Below are 17,614 nucleotides of genomic sequence, written 5' to 3' on the forward strand. Positions count from 1 at the left end.
CACTCTTTCCTTTCGAGAGAGGCTCTTGAAACAAGTACAGGTGGAATATTTTACGGGAAATCAAAGAAGAGTGCACGTCTAAAAAATGCTAAATTCCTAAAAAATTTAAACAGAGCCATAAAGGACCCAGGGCCAGATAAAATCGGCCTGACTTTCCGCATTTCGTAAGTTCCGAATATAAAAATGTCTTTGTGCGAGGTATTGGGGGCCCTGAGAACTCTCCAACATGACACAAAGACCGTCGTTCCCATGCCCCCTATCGCGATTAGGCCCTGCCATAATTCCCGAATAAAACAAAATGAAAGTTCAGCAGTTTCTTTAATGAAAGTAAAAATTCAAATCGCGTTTTTTCTTTGGGAGATAGAGACCCACTTTGTGATGGAGATCGACGACGTTCCGGTTAACTACAGTTACCGGTAGCTTAACAACGAAGCAATTATGTAGTGTATGTCTATTAAGAGGAATATAAAGCGTTTGCTTTGATTTAGCCGCCTGTGGCTTGCGCCGTGTAATTACGGCTTGAAATCTATTAGTTATCAACAACGCAAATCTTGATGGAGTTTATAACTTGATACCAACAACGGCCACAACAACTAATAGATCATGCAATTATGACATGTTGCACTGGCAGCGAACACCTACACCGACACCCACCGACCAACGTTTTGCCCAGAATTACGAAGAAATTTAAAAAGTCTTATTACTTACTGTCATCTTTTGTGTAGCAGTTTATTGTCTGAAGGTAAAAATTTCTCATTGTGAATGCTCTCGTATCGCTATAGAGAAACGGAAGAACAAAGAGGGCTTTTGAACTTGAATGACCCAGTGACTCGCAGACCAATCGAATCGGCGATCCCTCGAGGCGATTGTCAGTTTCGTATTCTAACTTTTGGCTTTTTCTTTGTTACCTACCGAAATTAGAACAAACAATAGTCAGGCCATAGGCGTAACTTACACGAACGCTAAATGATACGAAATTTTCCTCATGCTCTTCCGCTGCATTGCCCATGTGTTCAATAGGTCTAAACGTTAGATTGTCCAATCTTTCTTTGGTTTCTTGGGAATAACATCTCGCACATCAGCCGCGATGTGACGCTCCAGCCACTATCACCACTATCACACCAATCCGTGGTGTGGGTTGTTGGAGCGGTGGAGTTGCTCGCCATCCTCCGTTAAAACTAACTGAGAGCAACGTCTACCCTTTACTTCTAGGACTTCTTAATCTTCCAGTGATAAATCTGATATCGTTATCAGATCCGAGGAAAAGTGAGCGAAACAAAAACCGAAAATATGCTAAATTAAAATCTACAAAAGGCGAATACCTGAACTGAGCGAAACACTCTGAAACTGCTCTTCTCAATCGCGGAGGAATGCCGGAGGATGGGTCATGTCATCATTCCTAAAGGTTAATTTGAGGTATATGATTGGCGTTTGATTATTGTGCCTCATTAAACCTGCATTTTTCTAAATTCCATTTTCTGTGTCAGTGATTACTCTAAGTGGTATTTGTTAGCGTTCAGTTTCTCTGTAGGTGTCTGAGCTTGACCTCATGTTCAAGCATAGGTAAACAAGTGCTATCCATGCCTACTGCACAAGAGGCCACACATCGGTTTTTATTAAGTAAAATACATGCACTTTCTTAGATTTTACGCTTCTTTGATAATGGTTCCTCGGTAACGATGCAAACATTGTTGCATTAATACTCTGATCATTATCAAAAGCACGCTGGCGTATATTTGACCTATGAAATTCTCTATTTTTCATATACTTTTGGTGTTCTTTCATTCTTTTTCAAGGGCCTAGAGACTTCGCCAATATAAAATCTCTCGCATTCGCAAGGAATTGTACCTAAGACATTTTTTAACCCCTGCAACGTATGAGCCGTTATTTCGGAAAGATGAAAGAAACATTGTATCGCTTCCGCTTTATTTTCCGAATCAAAAATCGGAAATCGACACAGATTTTTGAGTAGATTTATAACACAAAACAAAAGCAATACAGCTCTGTAAATTATGTGTAAATTAGGTGAATTCTCATTCCAAAGGTTCTGGACTGAACAGTGAAAGTGAGGGTGAAAGCTCATGTGTGCGATATCAGGTATGTTTAAGAGAAAACCGCATTAAGACAGGGTGGTACTAAAAAGGAACAGTGGCGCGTGTGTGATATTTTGCGAGATGATACCCAACCTATAGCGTTGTGGTAAATAATGGTAAGACTTAGTTGGTCTGGGGAGGAATTATTGATTTAGACTTGATTAAATAGGAGAAAAGTTGTATGTTTTCCGATAATATTTCGAAAAATCTGAAATTTTCGAATTTGTTTTTAATTTTTTTATTAGTTATGGTAGGAGATAAACGAGAACTAAATCCATTTTTCCATTGCAGTTTTCTATCGGCTTCAACATGTCAATATGAACGATCATCAACTTTTTCTACACGGCCTTGGTAAGTTTTTTTTGTGGATTTTAAGACAACTTTTTATTGCAAATTCGTTAATGTCATGTTCATTGTGCATGTAATTTCCGCAATTTTTTCGTTTTTCATGACTTTTTTATTGTTGAACGTGGCTGTCTAATTTACATATGCGTATTTAACGTTACAAAAGTGAAACAACGTAGTTTTTTTAGCTAATCGCACATTATCTAAATTACAAAAATTGTTCAAACAAACGTTCATTATTTTCTGTGGTTTTCTCGGATCGAAGCCTTCTCATTTTCATTTTTTTTTCCATATGTATCAGAATTAACGATTTCAAATTGACTAGTAATGACTCTGCATGGACCCCAAATTGGGCAAAATTTTTTCCTCCCTTAAAATTGTTTTGTTGGACATTTGTATGTAGAAATTGGAAACTGCCGCAAATCACACACAAGCCTAAATAAATAAAATACGCGAACGGACTCGTAGGACTAAAATGCGAACATTTCAATTGCACTATTGGGCAACGAAAAGCAGAAAACTAATGGGCCGCTAATCCCTATACGTGTTTACGTGAGAAGTAATAAAATAGCTTAACACTTAACGCAATATCCTCGTAAAAGTCCGCGTCCGCTTGCTCCCATAAGCTATTTTGGCCCAGTTACATATCCAAATATTTAGATGTGGGAGAGAGACGTACGTAATTGTCTTACATAACTGAATAATATTATGGCGAATTTGGGAATCCAAAAAGGGTGGCAATGTGACCGCCTATGTGCGATAATAAAACAACGACAGTGAAAAAAGGCGATCCAAGTGGCGCACGGGTGCGGGTGTCGGAATACGCCATTACAAAAACAGAAAGAGGAGAAAAGAAACAAAACAAAACACAACACAGAAACAACGGAGTAAAGTAAACAAAAAAGTGTACTTCGCATGCTAAGATAACCCTAAAATAAAGTTTGAAACTACGAAATTTATCCACAATTAAACCGATTCCAATCAACTGAAATCACCTGCACAACACACAGATTAACAATGGTTTCCAATAAAACGATACAAGTGGAAACGATCATTCGGACATTGGAAATTCGCAATTATTATCGCGTTAAACGTCATTTTCATTTCCAATAGGAAGTTAGAGAGTTTCCAATATTTGCCTTCGCAACCTATTCATCCGAAAAATATTCCAATATACCTCGCCCACATACAGGGTCTATTACGTGAGGTCAAGGATTTTTCAACCTGCTCTAACTAGCTTCTTATAACGCCTCATTGTCTTGAGGAATTCTTGAGGATTTCCACGTAATTTAGCATCTAAACGGAGAAAATTACAAATCCTTTCTTCAAAGTTCATTATTTCCTGTCTAAGTTTTTAATGAATTTCGGCAAGTCACACTCAGCCTGTTCATTTTCTTGTCGCTACCCGACGCAGCCAAGCAGTACCTATGTGTAGCGTGATGGTTCTGGGTTTTTGTCACCAGCGAGGCATTAAAAGTTTAAATTCTATTAATTATCCACGATAGAACAGAGTTTAGTTAAAGTAGCTTAAGGGCCAACTTACGAAAAGGCTGGTAACTTCAACGTCAAGCTAGTTTATGTGGAAACTAGGTCTGGATCCATTTCATTGTTTCTGTGAAAATTGGGTTGCAGTTAAAGTTGACAGCACTTTAATAATTTGGATCTAAGCCGTTAAATTTTTTTTCCGAACCCTCCAGAAAAATCTATCCAAATGGTACCGCTTTCAGGAGTAAGGAGGGAATTTTTAACAGTGTTTTTTCAACCATCAAGAAATTTCTACTTTGAAGGGAAATCTGATGGATTCTTCCTGGAAGGTTCAGGGTCCGGTTTCTTGAAACTAATTTTCTGAAAAAAAAAACGTGATTTTTTTAAAATGCCTTGAATGGGCAAACAGGAAATTTTCAGAATAGACACCAATTTTAATTCCTATACATGACTGTCCCGTAGGGTAACACGCGCGTCACAGATTGCACCAGATGCGGCATAAGACATGCAACATGACACATGCAGTAGATAGTGTTTGAAGCTGTAACGGCACAAATCAACTGAATTTAAACGGATGTCGCACTATCTAGGTACAGCACACCAAAGCAACGATAGAAATGTTATTCTGGTATGCGAAGCTTCGTGATACATCCGCTTAAATTCAACTGATTCGCTCCATTATGTCTCCAAGAAGTATTTACTGCATATCTCATGTTGCATGTCTCATGCATCTTTAGTGTGGGACCAGTCTAAGATTCGCCTCCATAATGGAGCACAGATGTTACCTAAACGGGCCTGTCACAGGTGAGCTTACCAGGATTTCTATGTAATATACCTGTAACATGTCACATGACCGTTAAGTCAACACAAGTGTTCCATTATTGGAGGTGATTATAGGATGTTGTGTTCGTGTTTGATAGAAAAATGTCGACTTAAGCTAAATTTTCTTATGAATCTTCCTCCTCGAGACATATATAACAACATACGCTGTACCTAAACATTTTCAAAAATATGTAGCCGAGGTAAAAGCGAATGGCATTGTTTTAAATTTTTGCCTCAATTCGTACCTGGTCTACCAAACTACTAAATAAATATATATATTTTTAAATTGGTCTGCATTAAGAGATGATAAACTAACTTGGCCCATCTCAAGCTCAGCTTTGTTAAGACGACTTCCGGCTGAAGTCAGTTCTTCCATTCGCGAATTTCTGGGTCATCTGAAAAGCTCAATATGTATTCATTTGGGCTGTTTTGTAATTAAAGGACATTCACAGATGCAATTTTGTAGGTCGATGGACAACAAAACGCGATAGATCACGACGATTCCGTACCACCCACACTGCCTTAACCATAATAATGGAGCTTCATGGTTCGGTACCAAGCGCAGGGAACTTATGGCTCCCACTATTACACAGAACCGGACTCGATCAATTTTCAAATCGCAGGTTTTGATACTAGCACGAAACATATGTAAATCCAAAATAGCGTTAGAAATGCAGTATCACTGTGTCATACTTGATGACAAGCACTGCAGGAGAGCGTCGGGTAACTAATTTATGTGTGCCTTTCTTCTTGTGCCAGCGCTGTGGTCGCGCAGCAAAATCCGGCCCTGTATAGTAAAAAGCCTAAAACACGGATTTTAGAATAAATTTGATGGCAGAACAGAACAGATGCTCGCGGATCGTAGAGAAAACACGACGCGAATTAACGCTCATTATTTTGTCGTTACGCTATTCGGTGCAATTGCGACAAGCAGGACATGACTTCAAGTGATTTTTTGTGGCAATTTAACACGGTTAGAAATTAAAGTCAAATTATGCAAAAACGCGGACTTCCCGATTGGTGGCTTTTTAATTTTTTTTCGTATACGCGACAAGGAGGAGAGTTTCCTTTCGAGAGTGTTCTCCACATAGCCGGAAAAGTAACACCAGTGAGTAACAATTTTAATACCATCTGAAGAGTAAATCCTGAAATTCCGCCCTGTGCAGGAAATATTAGGGCATAATAAAATCCGAAATAAGCCCTGCTGTTGAGTGAAGTCGAGGTAATAACCTATTCCAGTGGCATTCTGGCACCTCTATCGTAAATTTTGCATGAATATAGAGGGCCATTCCTGACGTACCCATAAACGTCCGCTTTACGTCAGCGATTCAATTTTTCATGGCGGGCAGAGCAAAGATGCTGAAAGGGATTTATTTTTTACAAGGGCAATTTGGTCCATTTCAGTGGTTTCGAGAGAATGAAATATACACCGGGAGTGTATTAAAAGGCGTAAAGTGTGAACTAAAAATAATTAGTATTGCATTATCAAAATTAATCTCTTAGTGTGAAGATGTTTACAATTTGTGCTTATTACACATGAACGCCTACAGCAGATCGTTTACTTAAGTCTTAAGTCCACTTGATTCATCACCTGTCTTGCAAACGTGGAAATTTACTTGCTTTGTTGAAGTTTCCATTGTCGATGTCCAATTCCAACCACACTGAAACTGTTGTGTTTATTTCATTACTCATGAGGCAGTTACGAGTGGATGCTAATTGACACATCAAATTACCTAAATCGTAATTAGGAAAAACCATCCAAACTCCTGGTTGGTATAATGCTTTATACTATCGTTAAAATAAGCCATGACCGGACACTGCATGGATGCATCACAGAACATTCTAGGCAATTCTAATAAGAGTTTTTCAAGAAAATTAACAGAAACAAAGAATATCTGAAGGATCAAAACGCATAAATGAGTTTTTCACGCTCACACGAAGGGACCTGAAAAAGCGATTAATTGCTTCCAAACAGTTATTTACGCATTTTTACACGCATGCAATTTTGTATTTTTTCTAGCATTTCCTTACGAGGAATTTGGTTTGTAAAAGCCTTAAAAACTGTCAAAGTTTCCCCAAACACTATTACAATTTAATGCAAGTTATAAGTACCTTAGGGAATATCCTCCTGGCGATGAATGGTGAGCATTTTTGCGGCATTTCAGACTCTTTGGATGTCCGTCAGAAGAATCACCACAAGGAGGAATAAACTGTGTCCATTTCCAGATGTTAAAGCGTCCGAAATGTTTTTCCTAAAATTCGGGAATGTCCGGGGAACACCTTCCCAAGAGATTTTACCGAAAATTGTTATATCTCAGCAATTGTGGGAGGTATATACGCGGACGAAATTGGGAGTTTTCCTTTTTGAATATTTCAGGAGATTTGAGGCGAAAGTAAATTTTTTGATCTCAGCATTTAACCCACAGGTATCTGAATGAAAATGATTGAATTTCCGGTTCAAACTCGGGAATTACGTCGAATCACTATTCAGGTCACTCTGGGTCTAAAGAGGAATCTAATTACACATGGACGGAATCGTTAGTCATTTATTAAACAGATTGCTGAGTAATCCCAAGTTCCATGAACCCACCAGCGATTAAAAGCTTGCATCGAGATATATCTGGGTTCCAATTACATATACTATGTAGCTCTCTGAGTTTTTTCTTAGATATTTATGCGGCGACACCACAATAAAGGGACTTTTAGGATTTCTTTCTAATCGGAATGACCTGAGCAGCCTCTATACTAGTTTTTTTCATTTCTGAATAGACCTGAAGGGAAATTCGTGTAATTTTCAGTAATTCAAAGTTTCAAGTAGTTTGTTGTGATTAAGTCATCCTCTTTCTGTGTGGACTTTCGTACCAAATTGCATTATCCTAGAGTAACCGAGGAAATTTTTGAATTACAAACAATTTTTGAATTGAAAACGATTAGTGGAACATTTGAAAAAAATCATTGGCGTGCTTTTTTTTTCTTTAAAATACCATATAAAAACTTTAACACTATATTTTGGAAATTAAGCGTTTTCGGACCTGGGTTTATATGAACTTTTTTACTTAAAAAAACCTCAACAATCACCCATTAAAATCTTTCGCACTTATTTACTAACAACCTGTATAGTCATTACGCCTATGGGCTCCTGAGTTACTTGAAGTCACCGAAGGTGAATGGAAACATTTGTAATTATATTATAAATTATCTAGAATCACTTGGATTTCGGGTTTTTCGTCGATTTCCGGGCAACTCGGAGCTAGGGATTTCCATAAAGAGATCCAGATTAAGTAGCGATGATGTTATGATCGCCTCCAGATAATTTCCTGTTCCAATTATATGGCATGGATTTACCAGTTAATTTATATGTATATTTGCCTAAACGAGGGCAAGTACGCATTTTGGTTTCTAGAATAATTGAATTCTGGCTACGTTTCAGGAATAGGAACAGAAACAGGTATTAATAAAGAGACGTACCTATTCCCTTAAAGACAACATTATTAAACCCTATATGATCGGTATAGGATCTTTCCCTCAATTTCTCATAACCTTTTCACATCGGACGGCACGATAAGAAGCACCTTATCAAACCCCGCGAAATGTCTTATATAAAGTGATCTTTCCCCGACTGAATTTCTTCTTATATTCGTATTCATGGTATCTCGAGGCGAGTGCATAAAAAAGCCATTTAAAGCACATATGCGGCCGCCTCCAAGCACCCGGTTATCAATCATCCACAATGTAACCTTTTTAAAAGCCGTTATAAAAGTGTGCTCAAGACTTAAATTTCCTCCTTTTGTAAGACAAATTGTGTTTCATACATCTTTTCGGGGGCTTTTTAGACGTTTAATTTCCAGCCGTGTCATCTTAATGTAGGCACGTTTATATTGGGGAATATTTCTTGGTTTTTAATCGGTTTCGTGGAAGATTTGTCCTGGATATTTCTCATTTCTTGACATGCTTCTGTAATATTCAAAAAAGCAGGTCTTTAACAAACTAGAATCGAACCAGAAGCGAAATTATTTGGGCGGTGTAAAAAACTGATCAAATTGACCATGCAAAAGGGCAAAAGTATGAGCGTTTTGCATAAACTACTTTTGAGTAAAAAACGTTTTGAAAAAAATACATTTACTTTCAAAATACAAATATACTGCTTTTTTCATAAATAATTTCTTTTCTATCATTCAATTTTAATGTGTTTCTTGTTTATTTTTTCAGATGCTGACCCTGACTACTAAACACTCCCTGGAGTATATGTGTTTTAGCGGCCACAAACAAATAACGAGTAAGTTTTCTTATCTCCAAATCAAACGTTCCTTAAACCAAGGATTTTGCACGCTAATAATCTATCCTAATTTTAGTTAATCAGGTTACATTTTGGCCAAGGAAATATCACTCATTTGGTATCTTAATTGGAGAATCTCACTCAATTTCACAGCTATTTTCATCTTTAGTCCAGTGGTTAATTGGGAATTTTTGGACCTGTGGCGAAAGGCATCTCTGCTCTCAGTCATTGGCCAGCTTGAAATTTTGCCCTTCCTTGATTTAGATACTGGGTGAGCAAAGTTTCAGGTGTGTCAAAGATGAGTTTTCAGCGACCAATCCTTAAGCTTAAGTGGAAATAAACTGGATTAAAACTTTGAGTAATCCACGGGCTTCCTTTCTATTCGTTCTCATGCTGAAAGTAAATACTTGTAATTACTCTACAAAAGAGTTCCGGTTTTCCGCATCAGCATCGAGGTTTTCAAATAATCGCCATAACAATGCATTTCTGCTAGTTTCTGCGAGAAATAGTTTAAGTTTGGAATTTTTGGCGTTTATGCAGGGGTAGGTACAATGAATGTAGACTAAATAATAAAATCACAAAATGGAAATTTTACTAGCGAAGCTTGTCGCCAAATCGAGTACAAAGTGGCTAAGGCAGATAATTGAAGAAATTAAGGAAAAGATGAAATTTGATTTTGAAACGCGGGTCAAAGTAAACATATGGAACAAATGGATAAAAAAACTTACCTATTTCTGGTCAGAGTAACTGGAAAATCGCTTTTTACAAGTGCACAAGTGCGCTTTGTTCATCTGTTCCTTCTCCATTTTAAAATTTGGTAGTTCAAATTTAAGGAAAAGACACTGATGAAGCAGGCGCCCTTGCGCACCTGCATAAAGTAATCTTACTCTGGTTATTCTGTCCATAAAGGGCTCAATTTTTGATCCATCTGTTCCATATGTTGATTTTAACTCGGAATTCAAAATAAAATTCAATTTTTGCTTACTTTTCGCTTAATATTTATGATTATATACGCTTGATTTAATTTTTTATTGCAATGGTTGTACAGCAGATTTCCTTACTTACTTCATATTCATTGTACCTACGTCTGTGCAAACGCTAAAAAATTACAAACTTAGTCAATTTCAAGAATTGTCAGGTTTACTCGGAATTCCCCATTATGTTTTCGTAACGGCGATCCCGATAAAAATAATAACAATATTTTTTCTGGTTTCTAGGAGATTATGTGTATTTGTTTTAGTTTCCACGATTCCGAGAGATTCAAATCTTCTGATTTATATTGTTTATTGTTATGTTTTTGTCGTGGAACTGTGGATTTAAAGTAGGCAGTTTTTTTGAACTAGTGTGTATGAGTTCCTGAGAATAACTGTGAACCGCTCTTGAAAAGCGATATTAAGTTTGAGAGAAAGAAACCCATATACATGTGCAGTCATCTACGCTGTAGGATCTAGTCAATGATCTAATCACTTTATGGTCATCATTGAATCTATTGTTAGTTATTCTGTTTTTTATTTTCGGTCAAGAAATTTTCCGGTTAACATGTATGCCTGAAATTCCTTTCTCAAAATTACAGAACAATGGCTTTTTAATTCCTAAACCCCGCTGGGAAATAAACCCGTTTTTATCATAGCTTGCAACATAATCTACAATCCGATCGAACATGAGTTATTAGGATTCGTCATTTTTTTCCTCTACCACATGAATTCAACTTGAAATTGTATCAGTGAGAACAAAGACGAGCAGAACGTTTTATTAAAGTTTGTTATCAGACATAATTCAAAAACATTCCGAACCACCATAAACTGGAGACATCTCCTAATTGAATGGCAACAACGCGACGCTCATTTGTCAAACTGCCAGGGCCGAGACATCGGCTGCACCTGTAAGTGTGACAGAGACAGCCATATTAAAGCCCTTCTCGGCCAAGTTGCCAAATTGCTTTTTTTTTCAGGGAGAATTAGAGTGGTTGTGGAAGGGACCGTTTTGGAAACTCTACTTTTATTACGTGTGACTTTTGATGTTAGCGGAGGGGTCTCAGACAGGGTTTGCCACTTACGATAACATTGAATAATACTCACAAAAGCTATAAATTAAAGCGGAAGCCTGGATAGCAGTAGCTGAAAATGAAAGAATGCATTAGTTCTAAATTAATTTATTGACTTCCTTCGTCCACTTCGTTGGCTGGAGGCAGAAAAACGAAATGCCTTAATTAAAAATTGTAGTAATTCAAATAAAGCATGAATAGTAAGCAAATCCCCTTATTTTTTTCCAAACTGGGGCACAATCCATTCTGTCAGTCTAATTTCATGGCGCTGTTAATTTGTTGCTTCCAGAGCAGAGAACAATACCGTTCCAGCTAAAAAAGCGCTAAACGGTCTAAATACCAAGATGACGTAATCAAAGAAACATCAAAGCTTTGCCGTTATTCTTTTGTTTTCTATTTTCCATTGTTTTTCGCCACTCTACCATTAATCAACTACGGCCCGTCGACTATCGTTCAAATTGTTTTCAGTGTCGTATCGTACGATTATTTATTTTCCCTTTTTCCCGGCTAATAAATTGCGTTTGAGAAAATTTCAAGGATTACTCTTGTGTATATAACATGAGGCCAAGATTGAATTATTCAAGGGAAATCGCTTTCTAAGCTTTACTAGAGAGAAAATATTACATTTTCCATGACTGAGCGAGTGTCTAATCTATCAATTAAAATGCTCGGTAGGCGGCAGAGTTAATTATTTTATTTGTTGACTTGTGACAGTATTAATAATTCCATTGTTGTCTTAGTCATAGTTAAATCTACGGTGCATTGTTTGGACGAATTTGTCGATGTGAGATACCATGCGCTTATATCTGCCATTACTTTAAAAATTCATGTCGTACCTATGCTGCAAGAAATATGCAGTGTTCCATAGAATTGCCCTTAAGGGGAAATCTCGGGAGTAGTAAGGGCCTTGGAAGCAGTGAAGATCATATTCGACTGCCAAATTTGAATATGATTTATAAAAACATATTTGAATTTCAAAATTTTCCTCTTTCACTTACGCGTCTCTCGTTATTGCTTTAACTATTCTGTTGCATAGGTAGGACCTCATTTCCTCGACCTAAAGGCGTGGTCGTGCTGGCTGTGTAATGGTTAGTTTTCTTATGCTATTCCCTTTCCGAATAGTTACTATTCGCATTGCCCTCTTTCTTTTCATTTTTGATCATCTTCAATCGCTTCTCGATGCGTTCCCTTCTATTTTCGTTTCGTTTCGTTTTTATCTGTTTTGATGATGAGCATCACTGTAATCTTTAATATCTATCCTGTATACGAAAAAAAGCGGTTCCGATAGATTCGATAGAATTTTGAATTCCTCAAAGAAAAATACACAACAGTTTTTTCCATTCCCGGTGTAGAGCAGTCACCATATTCTGAAAGTTCAGACTAGTTTTTGGTGGCAAATGCGAGAGCTTGTTCATATAGATTTGCATTTTTGAGGGACCCCTATACAGAGAGTTTTTACACTTTAGGATAAGTTGCAAATTTGGAAGTGTAATGGAATAAATTTCAACTTCCTAGCGGGTTATGTTTGGTATATTTTCGGCATAACGTTACTTAAGTCACCATTGTAAAAATGTCTGGTTTAACTGTAAACGAACGTTTGAATTGCAATCCGTTCACTTGGCGAAGGCATGACGGTGCAGGCTATAGCCAATATTTATAGGGTCGATAAAGCAACCATAATAAGATTAATGTGACGTTTTGATGCCACTAGGGAAGTTCGAACCGGCAGGAAAGAAAAATTTTCAGAGAAACTTGTTAATAGCCGACTCTCAGGTCCAGGTTGCTAAATGAGAACTACCGCCGATTTACTGGTGTAACTGGTATTGTAGCTTCTGAACGAATAATTGAACAGAGGCTTAACTAAAGTAGGTTTTTGGCGTCTAATTTCGTAACGGTCAGTTCGTAATCGTAAACATTAATTTCTCTTGCATTACTGCATTAAATGCAATAACATAAGCTGGATTGGTAGGACTGGGAGACCCCGGCTTCCAGGTCCGACTAGGAGACCCCGTTCGGCCAGGTCCGATCGGGAAAACAACCCGGGGTCGTCCACATACACTTAACACCGTTTAAGGTTGCAATGATAAGTACTAATGTGATCCGTGTCTTAGAAACCAAAAGAAGTGGTGCAACTTCGTCAGTTAGAAATAGACCGCATCGAGACGATTGTTTTGAGCTGTCTTTTTAGGGCAATTGCTCCACGGGTTCTCGAAATATCGACGTTTAAAGTTTAAAAACTAGCAATTGGCCTTAGTTACCTTCCCCCGTTTTAACATTTTGACGAAAATTTCGAAATTTTCAAAGCTCCATTTGTCAATTTAATGGAATGATGTGGATCTTGTATCGCTCCTGGATACCTCAATTGAGATCCTGAAGCTTTAGAAAAGCGTGTTTAGGGACCTTCGTTTTACAGCACTTTCAAAATCGTAAAAATAGGTATTAACGTGACCCCGTATTTGCAAACCAAAAAAGATGTTGGGACTCCATTTACGTAGGCTTATAGGACGTATCGAGACGATTTATTGGAGTTCTTTTTTAAAGCAATCGCTGTAAGATTTCCCAGCTATCGACGTTTAAAATATGAGAACTGCTGAAACCCCGGTCGTCCAAGCTTCAAGAATTAAGACGTCAAGTGCTTCTAATGAAGGGGGACTTCATTATAAGCTCGTACGATAATATATTTTTCTCTTAAAACAAAAATAATATTGCTCCTCTGGTCTGAGCTATTAATTTTTGCTGTTGATTTTGCAGTATTTTCGCTGAAGTGTAGAACTAGTTGAAATTCCATTAATTTCAGTAAGAAGGAAGTTCGTTTTTCACTTCAGATATAAATGCGGGGAACTGGTGGTTGCTAGAAATTCATGATCACCCATTTGAATTGCGAAATTGATCTCAAAATATCGCAAGTCTATTCGTGGCAATTGGGCAGTTAAAAGATTTCCATCATTCATATCCGACGTTAGTGCCCAAGAAATTCGATACCTTCAATTCCCCAGCCAAAACACAGCAACTTGGCAGTCATAGCTTAATTTAAAATCCTCATTCGCTCTAGTTTTCGGGGCAGTAAATAAACTTTTATGGTCTCAGTCAAAAATGCCAAATCGATAATTTGTTTGCAGGCAAGTTTTCGTTTTAAAGCACGTTCCCACAGCCGTAAAAAAGAGTGCTGACAAGCTGCCAAACAAATTATGGCACGAGCACACCTCTAGAGCATAATCGTCAATTGTTGGGATTTTTTCTGTGTGCGGTAATTGTTAGAACTGAACTCTCAGTATGTTATATTGTTTAAAATCGTTCTTAAGTTGCCTGGGAGATCTCAGAGAAAATTGGAAAATACCAATTCAACCCCCTGAGCTGCTGAACACAACATTGGTAAGTAAAGATGCAATAGCTTTATGATACTTCGTTTGATGCTGAGGCAATCTGTAAATTGACTAGTCACAATTAATACTTACATATACACATAGAGTCAATCGATATTGGCCAACAATTTCCCCATTCCTATCCACAAACCCGAGCGCAATTAAACGAGACAATCATGTTGATTCGTTCAATTTCCTGCATTTCTCTTGTCGTAATTACCCTCGGTCTCTTTTCTCTAGTTTTTATCTAATTTAGGATACTAAAATGAAGTACCGCTATTTGTGTGGTACAAAGGAGAATTACTAGTGGATGAGTAGAGGGTGTAGGGCGGAAACGGAAGAGTCGACAAAGCCTGTGTCGCTACGCTTGAACTTTGTTTTTCCTGTGTATTATGTTAGGTGAGCAAAGATTCAGGTGTGTCGGCTGGGCTACCACAACAGAATTTATTCTTACCTAGCGAATTAATGAAGCAATAAGCACGAGTTCAAAAGAGAGAGAGAGAATAATAGTTGGCACTGCGATTTTTCCTGCGATGGAGAATAAATCAGCCTTCTTGACGAAAGGGCGGAGTATTTCCTTTATTCATGTATCAAACCTGAGCCCTGCTACAACATGGGAACAGCTGGCGAAATATATTAAGTGGTGTAGGATGAACGAAACTGAACGCTCCTGATTTTTTTAACTCATTTAAAGTGTCTCTCAAGATCGTGAGTTAATTGGAGAAATCATATCTCCTGAATTCTGGATCTCTGGTATACAAGCCCTGAAATTATTGTATTAATTTAGAGCCATATTGTGAACCTCTTTTTTTACAGGGGGCAAACTCGTGGACCTTTCCAAAACATTCTCCATAATTTCTGCTCTGTGAAATCAAACCGCATTTTAACAGAAGTTTTATTAGAGCCATACATTGAATAAAAAACCACTGACATTAATTGATATTTTAAAAACGTAATACTGAAAATACCACAAACGTAAAATTTGAAGTAACACTTTTTTGTAGATGAAAAACAAAAATATGCCTTTTATTTCACCCCGTGCAACATTAAAAAATATTTTAAAAAAGATCAATCGTGGATCCTGATTGTGTTTGCTTTTGAAATTAGTTTTTATTGGATGTTATCGAACCCTTTGATTCGAGCTTATAAAATTGGCGAAAATTTTTGCTGTATTGGTCTTTTTCGTGAGCAATTTATTTATTACATATTCTAGGCAGCAATGCGGAATTTTTCCCAACTTTTGAAGCTTGAACATCGAATCCTGTAAAATGTTACTTTTTCATCGGCAAGTAATCGAGTGGGAAAGACTCCAGAATCATTAAGAGGGCGTGTATCTTCTATTGAAAAAAGATTCAGTTGATGTAGTAAAAGTAAACGCTCTTTTAATGTCTTCAGAGTTCTGTTGAAATTAATTTTCAAGAATCATTCGACTATTAGTATGACCTCAAAATCTTCGCCCTATCTATCCACATACATCTATGTGTTCGTCAATACATTACTGATGGCAAAAGGACCGGAGTTGAGTGGTTTGAGGAGATGTTCAGAGTGTTAACCTAAGTCCAGTAACCTAATAAGCGTCTGTTTAAAAGCAGCGAGGCATTTGTTGTTGTTGAGGCATTACATGGAATAAATGAACATGTAAATATTACAATATGGCCATAATCCATAAGTCTCGATATTAAAACCTCCTTATAAATACTATACAAAATGAACCAATCGTGACTAGTCGCATTTAGGAATTTAGAAAGCAGCAGAAGTGCACAATAGATCTATAAAACCGTATATTGGACAGCTCTATTGTCGCCATCGCTCTATTCAAATTGGAGTTTTCAACATAATAAAATGAACGATAAGTAAAGGATGAAGTCCGGATATGTACTGTGCTAAAGTCGAAATAAAACCTCATTTGGAGTCTGGTTCGATGTGATGTGGGGGTGAGTTTATATTTGTGAATTTGTTTTTAGAAATGACGTTTTAAGTGTAAAAAAAGCGTTTTACATTTAAAGTGTTACTTAAGAGTTTTTGCGTTTTGTCCAGACAATAAGGAAGAGTCAGGTGATGGTTCATCTAATATTTGGATGAGGGACTTCCTGGAGAAAAACTACATCGCCCTAGCAAATTTCCGTAAAAGTAATATTATGTATGTAGATATATTGTGTCCAGTAAGTAATGTGTCTCGCCTTTACATGACTAATGAAAATTGAGCCAGTCATTAGTGTAGTTAATTTATTCGCATCTTTGATTCTACATCATTTGACTTGTTCTAACACCCACCTTTGTTCGTAGATGGCAATAACTATTCTCGTATATTTGAATAAATTGCTGAACATGATGATGGTAATGTATTCCCATTGTAATGATAATTGATGAACTGTGACAGTTTAGGAGAGAGACTGAAAAGTGTGAAAACGTTCCCGAAAGTCGAAATTCCTCTCATCTGGTTGACAGCAAATGGAACAAATTTGTTTTCATCAGTTGAGTCGCTTTCAAAAACTTTGAGTGCTTGTCGTAATGCGAATAGGGCTTTCGAGTGAAAATCTTGATGGGAAAGAAACGACTGAAGCAATTTAAATCTGAGAGACCTATTCCATCTATTTGAGCCATTGAATGGAGTGCTATTTTTAAGAACTCTAACTCTCTGAACTCTTTTACATCATAAAGATTTAATTAGTTCATAAAAAAATCAAAATATCTCTTACAGTTTTTCAGATTTTTACAAATAAAATTTTCTGTGCATTTCCAATTTTGCCATATTGTGAGGCCACTAAGCGACTAATTGGGTAATTCAAAGCTAAATGGAAATCGAACATGAATAATTTGTCTGATTTAAAAACCCATAGTTGTGAGCAATTTCAAGCGGGCAAATGAAAATTTGTGAGAATTACAAATAAAATCTCGCGTAAATGACCAATTTCTGTATGCAGCATGCTTAGCAGAATAACTCTGTTTTTAATCCTAGCTCCCTGTATTTTATTTATGTCAACATTTTAGGGACTTCCTGTAGAGAATCCTCCTAGATTAACCACAAATGGAAACTATTACGAAACCATTTCAGGCAGTGCCTATAGTCATTAAGAATTATCCCAATGACTATTACATATTAAGATGGTAAAATCATAGGCGTACATATATTTTTCTATTAAAATTTGCATAATGTGGTCTAAGAGTTCAACAATTCGCTTCTACT

The sequence above is a fragment of the Euwallacea similis genome, chromosome 12 (genome assembly GCF_039881205.1).
Source record: "Euwallacea similis isolate ESF13 chromosome 12, ESF131.1, whole genome shotgun sequence".
Taxonomy (NCBI): Eukaryota; Metazoa; Arthropoda; class Insecta; order Coleoptera; family Curculionidae; genus Euwallacea; species Euwallacea similis.